Raw genomic sequence first — 9,383 nt, 5'->3', positions numbered from 1 at the left:
CCTACTTATAACTGAAATTACTCGCAAAACGTTCTGCAGAAATTGGCCCCTTAAGAGACATCTTGAAGGTGTGCGAAAGAGCTGCAATATGCATCGTCTTACATGAGACATGATCTGGTTTAATGGACCAAACTTAAACGTTACACTAACTTTTTTTCAAATTGTTGTCCGTTTTTGTGACATGATTGTACCTGAGAGCTTATTGAATTTGCCAGAAAATTATCGTTATTCATTTGAGAGCTTCGAAGAAGCCACAATTTGTGTGGTCAACAAAACAGCAATCGGCCAGTGGTAATTGATCAACGCAGTGCAAGAAAGAACCCCAATTGGCGTAATTAGGTCACTTTGGGTGTTTCAGAATTTGTTTGAAATGGCATGGTAGCTTAGGTTTTGTTCGCACTTCGGGGATATTGCGTCTTGTTACGTTGTCGCGTTCAAAAGTGACATGTTTTCTGTGTCTGAGGCGCAGTATTGTGCAGGTAACTAGCAGGGAGTGCAAATCACTTCCTAGCTTAAGTACAAGACACACGTGAGAAATAAAAGGAAGAAACATTGAAATCAGCAAGGGAGGGCCAGTTTGAGGGGGGAAAGAGATAATATGTGTGCTATGTGGACTACTCTTAACACAATGTAATGACATCATTTCTGACAACAACAGTACAGTCAAATGGGTATGTAAAGGGGGGGTAGGGGACTCGTACCCAGAAAAAAAGGAACCGCCCAACAGACCTTACTTTGGTTGCTATGTTATTGTATGTGATTTATGGTATGGTAATTATTTTCATATATGCATCTACGCCTTACATTTTTCCAAATACAAAGCATTCTGTGTTTGTGAACCATTTTGTAGCCTTTGTTATCAACTCTCAATAATGTTATAACAGCTAGTATCCGAGCTGCGCAATAAAATTTTGTGATTCTATTTCTTTTTCAGAGAAAAATGGTGAAGTTGGTCTGTTTCCTTCAATGGAATATTTTCCAATTGACTCTTGTCTTGGAGAGGGGCGTGGCCAGCTAGCCCTTTCCGTGGAGTATTGTGGTAAGTATAGCTGCTACTGGACATTCTTCTTTGATGATAAAGTGCATAAACTTCACAAACTGACAATGAATTACATTTCTTCTTTCAATTTGTTGTAACCCTAAAGAAATTTAGAAGGAGAATTAACCTTCACAGAATGCCGTCGATTTTAAAAGACTTCAATTTCAGTAAGTGACCAGGTGAAGATGGCTTTACAATAGAGTTCTATACAAAGTTCTTTGAGCTTCTACCTAGCAAGCTAGTTGAAAGTCTTAACACAGCATATTCGAATGGGGAGCTGTCAATTTCACAGAGAAGGGGGGTTGTCACCCTTATTCTAAAGGCAGATTCTGACACTCTGAAGCTCACACATTGGCGGCCAATAACCCTGTTAAATGTTGACTACCAGATTGCATCCAAAGCAATAGCTACACAAATTAAAGAGGTACTTCTGCAGCCAATACATACTGGCCAAACAGGCTTTATGAAAGACAGATTTATTGGTCAGAGTATACATCTACTACGTGACCTCTTAGAACAGACGGAACTGGAAAATATACCAGGCATTCTCCCCCAGCTTGACTTTTGCAAAGTCTTTGACACAATCCAGTGGCCAATGATTCAGCAAGTTTTGTCAATTTTCAACTTTGGTGTTTCTATTAAGTGTGCAGTTTTTTGCCTGATTCAAGCATTCCAAGGTGAAGAATTTTAAAGCTTTCTATGCAGCAGGTAGTGCTATCATTTTAACACATGAATAAATTGTAGTAAATGAAATTCTGCGTTCAAATTTGGAAAAGGAACAATCAGTAAGGAAATTTCCAACTACTTCTAGGCTGTTTTTATGTGCATCTCAGCGATGTGCTATACCATATTTTGCATGTATCAATTTTGTTATTCACGCTATGTTACTTTACACCAAAGATGCTGGGACTCTTTAAGGTACAAAGTTCCACATTTCAACACAATCTTAATCACCTAAATATTGCATTTTCATTGCAGCTTGTGTGAAAGAGTTGATTTTCTGGTTGTCATTCCTGTAGCACATTTCGCATGCAATCCACGCAATCAGACATGCAAATGCGTGGGAATTTTAACTGCGAATTATTTCCTTTCCTAGATTTCTTTTCGATTTTATTTGGCAGAAAACTAACAGTTTAGCAACTTAATAAAAGAAACAGAATCTCATAACCACAGACTTGGTAGTTTGGCAGCTAGGATCATTTCGTGAGATCAACTGTTTTTGTAACATAAGTTGCGCACAATACGCGCTGTTGTTACATAACTCAGGTTTACGTTACAGATACTGCAGTTATGTCTGAGCTTCTTATTGGATGAATTTGGAGGTATCAAATTTGTGTGTAAAAACGAAACTTGGCCATATTTTGGCCTCTTTTGTCTGCTACTACTATGAAATTGTCTTACTGAGATTTCTTATCGACAATTTTAGTTTAGTTTATCCTTTCCATTCGAAATTCATCCAAGTTTACTTGTGTTCCCTTATTGGATACATTGTTCTTCTTCTAAAGCCAGCTCTAGAGGGTAAATTGAAATATCATTACTATCAGATTCATGACTTAGTGTCCACGATGTTCATTTGCTGTATGTGCTTCATTCACAGAATTATGAACCAGATAGTCTGCTATGCTCTTTGCATGGAATATTCAGGTAAACAGTTGCGATTTCTCTTCTGTCTATTATTTTACCATACTGATGTTGCAAAAAGTTCTAAAATACAGAAATCTTTTTCCACAGTGCCTAAACAGTGCTGAGTTATTGACTGATATTGAGTAACCAAACTCAAATAGATCTATTCAGGTAAAAATTCTGCAATTTGCTCTTTATCTATGAAATTCCATGTAACAAATCGATTAATCTAAGCTGATTTCATTTTGACAAAGCGCATTCCGTGCTGGTTTAACTGCTGATTGGCCTTAGTACTTCCAGAAGTCTCTAAGGTATGTATTAAAATGATGTTCTAGCCCTTATTTAAAAAAAAGATTTTGCAGTTATTTGTGCTGTATACAATTGAGCATTTATTTTAGAATTTAATTTCATGATCTTCAGACCTCTAAAGTACTATTGAATTTATTTCAGGTTTTATTTCCCTCATCCTCAAGGAATTTCACTGTCTATCTTTGGTAAGTGAACTTACTTTTTATTCAATAATGCAGAAACAGCTCTGACGATAATTTAAAATTAATCAATTAATATATTCGATTTTTTTGCTAAGTCTAAGCGCCCAAAAGTTTTCAACCCGAGCACAGACAACACTTCGTCCAGAAATGGATAACATATGCACACCAAACAAAAGAAATTTTGGTCTTAAACACAGCATTAGTTTTGCGCTACGCATGGTCAACTTCAGTATGACAGCTTTCTTTATTCTAAGTTTCCAAAGAGTGCTTGAAGATCAAAAACGGTTCGATATTCACTGAATTATGATTTATTTGTTACCTTGGGCGGCTTTGGAGTCTTGCACGAGCTTAACTCAATTAAGGTCCATTGGCCAATGAAAAAAACGAACTTAGTTCATTTGCCATATTGCTCCTAGGAAGAACACTCTCTCAATTTGCGCCCTTCAATTTGCTGAGCGAACAAAATTTGGTGCGCTTTCATAGACTGCTGTTACTAAATTTCAGTCAGGCGGAAAGTAAAACGCCTAGTCAGTTTAACAAAATTCAGTTTCCATTTGCGATCAATCTGCGAGCCGAATTTTCTTTGCCAGGCATGCCGTTAAAGCCTTGGCACATTCAAAAGTGGTGTTTTTGAGAAGCAGAAAAATGAAACTTTTGATGATCAGTGCAATTATGACAATAACAGCACCCATGCTCATAGCGTGCCCAGACTAGAATCTGTTTCTGAGATAGAGTCAGGTGAAGCAGGAGGGCAACACCTCCGAGGGCTTTGTTGAGCGTTGAAAAAGAATCCAATGACACTGGCTAGTCCAGCGAAATTTCTCCAGGAGTCTTCTACTTCGATAGAGGTTTCTGAAGACCAAAAAGAAAAGAAAACTGGTGTTACTTTTAGTGAGGCTGAAAATGTCACCTGGTTTGTGTTCTGAATTGTGCGAAATAAGAAAATTTTACTCCAACAAACTAAACTGCAATCACGAAGGAACCGCCTTACAAAATAATACCCTCGACAAAATGTTGGAAAGAACTTGCGGATTTCTGTGGTTTTTGAAAAATATAAAACATCTTGATCCGGCCTTCACTCACTGTGCAAACCCGGAGTTGGTACAAGAGTTTGTGCAGTTCATGATGGATAAGTGAGGTGTAAAACCGATTACCTGGCACTGATATATTTTGGCCTTAATCAATGTCAGCAAAGTACCGCTTGATTCTTACGGCAGCTCGGATAAAGGGAATCGAGCGAAGTCCTGGAGAAAATTAGAGCCGTTCAAAGACAACTGGAGTGCTTAGCGAGAAAAGAGTGGGTAGACGCCCAGAAGTCCAAAAACCTCAGTTGGAGAAGGTTGTCTATTCAGAATTACTCGAACTTTGTCACGAATTAAAATGGGAGGTCGAGGAAAAGAGCGGATCTGGTCAGGCAAGGAATTGCAGGAATTTATGCTTGCTATTATTATATTGTGCCGCAAAACCCTGGCCACGTAAAAGAATATGTCACACTGAATTTACAACGATCAGAATGCAGATCAATCAAAGAATCAAAATTTTATATGTTTTAACGAAGATGGCACTGTCGTTTTGTTTGAGGATGACTACAAGACTCGGCCTACTTATGGTCCAAATCGCACCGAATTAACATCACTTACTTTTCTAAATTACTACTTAAAACTTTATTGCACCAAATTAAGGCCTCTCTTACTGTGTGGGAAAGAGCGTGACTACGTTTTTGTCAATTAGGGAGGCGATCCATTTTTGCAGGCTTCTTACGGCAATTACATTACCGTCTTGTTCAAGAGATATTTCAATCTAAAATTAACCACGGTGGATATCAGAAAAGCTGTTGCGAAGTACTTTTTGATGTTGCCTCAAAGTGGCAATTATTCCTTAAGAGAGTCATTTGCCATGTTAATGAAACATTCAGTCAGGACACAGAAACGTTATTATGATGAAAGGCCTTTGGCTCAGAAGAAAAGCAAGGCATTGGATTTGTTAGGTTCTGTGGCCTCTCGAAGCTTAGGGGAAGGCTCAGTGGAAATTCTTAGCGACAAAGACGAAGAATTTAACATCGAATATCTACCAACACAGGGAGAATCTGTAGTGTTCATAGCAGCCAATTCTACCAAAAGCGTTCCTGAGGTTTTTGTGGCTAAAGTGTTGAGGCTTTCTGTTGATTGAAAAACTACCTATCTGGCAAAGTTTTCAGAGTTAGAACCGGGAAAATTCAAGCTGAATGCAGGGAAAAGTTACAAAGAAGCCGTAAACGCCTCGATTTATCTAATGGATATCGTCTACTCCCACTCCAACGGCATCTACGAGTTAAGAACATCCACTTGGACGACAGAGCGAACGACATGCAAACGACTACATCAGTTTGGTAAATACTGTCAGACGAATACGCCAACAACTTTGGTTCAACCACCGCTGCAAAGACCAGGGTCTTGTTCCGGCCGGACTTAAACTTAAGTCCCCATTGAACACACAAGAGGCCATCCAGATCATCAAATCCACCTGCAGACGTCTGGTCAAAGCACGGATAAACGACTGTCACAGAAGACTCAACTACTGCAACAATAGACTACAACAACAACTTGACAAACTTAAACAACTGTTACCAACTAACTTACTTGACACTGTTATGACAATCGCCGACAGGCGAGCCGACAAAACCACAGACCGCATTCGTACTGAACAAGAACGAAAACTGACAACACTTCAACGCAATAAAGACAGAAAACGACCGAAAACTGACGACAACTGGGTCAGGAATATTTCTTCCCGTCCCTTAGACAAAACTGAGAATCACATACTGTCCTACGGACTAAAACACTCAGTGACGCCTAAACGGATACCGACCGAGTCTATTGTATCTAGTGTTGAGGCGGTTCTCTCTCGTCAGCGAGACTTATCAGAATCTGCCAAGGATAACATCAGAAGCAGAATTGCTTCCACAGTACAATCAGCCTCTATACCTGACAATAACTTGACAAAAGACGAACAGCAAGCACTGAAACGACTGAAAAACGACGACAACATTGTCATACTACCAGCCGACAAAGGACGTGTCACTGTTGTTATGGACAAGACTGACTACTTTGACAAAATGGACGCACTTGTTAACGACAAACAAACTTACGAAGAACTTAAACGTGACCCGACGCCAGAACTTCAACATAAACTTAACAGCAAAATACTTACGCTTAAAAAGACTAACGCTATTGACACTCAACGCTACTATCGACTGAGGTGCTCAGTACCTCAACTATCGAAACTGCACAAACCTGGTATACCGATGCGACCTATAGTGTCATTCTGTGGATCCCCTACGTATCAACTATCTAAGTACTTGACGACCATACTGCAACCGCTTACTGACAAATCAAGATGCAAACTACAATCTACGGAGAACTTTATTGATGCTATTAAGACAGTACAGATACCTGACGACTACAAACTTGTGTCTTTTGATGTGAAATCACTGTTCACTAGTATTCCACTTCAATTGGCATTACAGTGTACCGAGACCGCTATACAACAATCTACTGTTGAACTGCCGTTACCTACAGAAGACATCATGGACTTACTGAACCTTTGCCTTACATCGACTTACTTTCAGTACAACGGTAAACACTACAAACAGTTGCATGGAACAGCAATGGGGTCGCCTGTTTCTGTTGTTGTCGCAGAAATTGTGATGCAACACGTGGAGGAACGCGCCCTTGCAACTTGCCGACAAACGATACCACTTTGGTTACACTACGTTGACGACACCTTTAACGCCGTTCACAAAGACGATATTGACGATTTTCACGACCACCTAAACGAACAGAACGCCGACATCCAGTTTACTAAAGAGATCGAAGAAAATGGAAAACTTCCTTTTCTAGACTGTTTGGTAAGCCGCGACAACAACGAACTACGAACGACAGTCTACAGAAAACTGACGCACACCGACAGACTACTTGACGAATCATCCTACAACCCGACTTCACACAAAGCCACGACTATAAAGACTTTGACGAGACGAGCGCAACTAGTTTGTGACACACCGGACAGCTTACGTGACGAAAACAGATACCTTGAACGTGTTTTTCACAAAAACAACTACAACGCTGACTTAATTAGACGAAACATTTACCAACCTACTGAAGCTGACGCTACGAACAGGAACCCTACGCCTGTTACTACAGTGACTATACCTTACATTAAGGGCACTTCTGAGACCATCTCGTGGATCCTACAGCCCTACAACATTCGTATAGCCCACAAACCTACAACTACGTTACGACACTTACTGACCAACGTGAAAGACAGAGACGAACCTAACGACAGACAGGGAGCAGTTTACAAGATCAAATGCTCTGACTGCCAGGCTTCCTACATTGGTGAGACTGGCAGAAACCTGAACACGAGACTGACTGAACACAAACGAGCCACGAGAAATGGTGATGCCAACAATCACATTGCTGTACATCATCAACTGACAAACCACAACATTGACTGGGACTCTGCTCAGTGCTTAACCTACAGTACAAACTATTTTCAACGACTGACCCTGGAAAGCTGGTTCACTAACCTAGAACAAACGCCTCTTAACAGATGTCAACAACTACTGGCGCCTTACAAACGACTTATCCACGACAGAAACGAAACCGACAAACGGACTTCTAACAGACCGACTTAACAATACACAGACCAAAACCGACCTACTTGACTAACAATAGACGGATCGAAACCCACCAATGACTGATGACAAACTTTACACGAGTCTTTCAGCCAATACCATCATGGCTATACTGACCAATCATGTTCAACGGACAAGACTTATAAGATCATCGACTGACAAACACTATTCACTTGACTCTGAAGATGACTTCCGCTCAGGTTGGCGAAACGTCAGTCACCAACAACAGTTCTTTTCAGAACTACACTCACCCGGACGATCACACTATACGAACTATCCACAAGCGAAATCACCAACAGGTCTATAAGAAATAACAATTCGGTTAACTAGCTGTTTTTCAAATTGACTGTGATGATGGTAATTTATTCAAAGCCAACGTGAAAACTATCTATCTTTTGTTTTGTTTTTCAGTCCTTTTACCATGCCGGCATACATTTACGCAGAAAATCATGGCTAGTGGATTGATGTGGCTTTTTGCCGAAAGAATGAATCAGCAAGTGATTGGCAAGGTGCTTAGAGAAATCGGCCTACTTCCACAGTTGTACAAACAATTCCTTGCCAGCGATGATAAAACGGTTGTTTCGTTGCCATGTAAAACCTATTGTCATGCAATATTGAACCCACTTTTTAGCTACATGAGTGACTATTACGATGCATTTCTTTGCCACAGCCCAAGCAAGCGCAATTGCACTCTTTGCCTAAACCAGCACTCATGCAGTCAGCTGTGTCTGCCAGATTAGTTCGAGAAAGAAGCTCTTGACTTACTTTTTAATATACTAAAACGCACACGATTTCATTGGTGTGCAAAAGACGATCTAGTTTGACTAACAAAATTTTGTGGCTATTTGCTCATCAAGTCTGACATCCTACACGTGTTTCTCCTAAACTTGCTTTCACTCGATGAAGTTCGCACATCGGAAAGTGGAACTGCATTTGTTTATGAGCTTTATAGGAACGGATTTCTGGAAAGCGCAGTTTATTACGCGCAAGCTGTCGATCATCCAGACTTCTACAGCCTCTTGAAATGAAACGACAGTTACCACAAAGTGAAAACGCAGCTTCGCAGTTATCATCGCTACAGAGAATTTGTGCAAACTTTCACCTATTCTTCAGGCAGAGTAAAGTTTTCAAAAGTTCGGGCAACATTTTTCTGGGACTACTACAGTCCTCTGCCAATGGAACCCGGCGATTATCCTGAATATGGCTGGTAATTAGGAAAATGCAACTATTTGACAGGTCGGATTCTTATTGTCTAACATAGTGATGTCTGTCAACCATCCTAGATTAGACAAACAGTATACGGCTTACCACACAGTTGCCGTTTAAAAAGTTGTTTAGCTCGCAGTACAGTAACTCAAAATTGAAAACGTGATTTACTTTCCCAAAGGTTTCACGTTGTTCATCCGTCAGCGATGTCTTTTATCTTTTATTTGCCGGAAAGTTATTTCTTGACAAAAAAAGAAAAAAAAGAAAGATAATGACTTGTAGTTAAACATAGTTTAAGTTTAAAAAAGCGATTGTGATGAAGTTCACTTTACAGTTTACAGTACAGTAA

General features: G+C 39.9%; 1 long non-coding RNA gene across 1 annotated transcript in view; it reads right to left on the bottom strand.

The window, feature by feature from the left end:
• Nucleotides 1-1,010: 1,010 nt before the first annotated feature.
• LOC145501373 (uncharacterized) overlaps nt 1,011-9,383 on the bottom strand; it is a 28,645-nt gene continuing 20,272 nt past the window's right edge. The window contains exon 3 of the long non-coding RNA XR_014051238.1: nt 1,011-4,005. This is a non-coding gene — a long non-coding RNA (uncharacterized LOC145501373). The remainder of the gene's footprint in view (nt 4,006-9,383) is intronic.

The sequence above is a fragment of the Orbicella franksi genome, chromosome 10, assembly GCF_964199315.1.
Source record: "Orbicella franksi chromosome 10, jaOrbFran1.1, whole genome shotgun sequence".
Lineage (NCBI taxonomy): Eukaryota > Metazoa > Cnidaria > Anthozoa > Scleractinia > Merulinidae > Orbicella > Orbicella franksi.
This window is presented reverse-complemented; position numbering and strand designations above follow the sequence as displayed.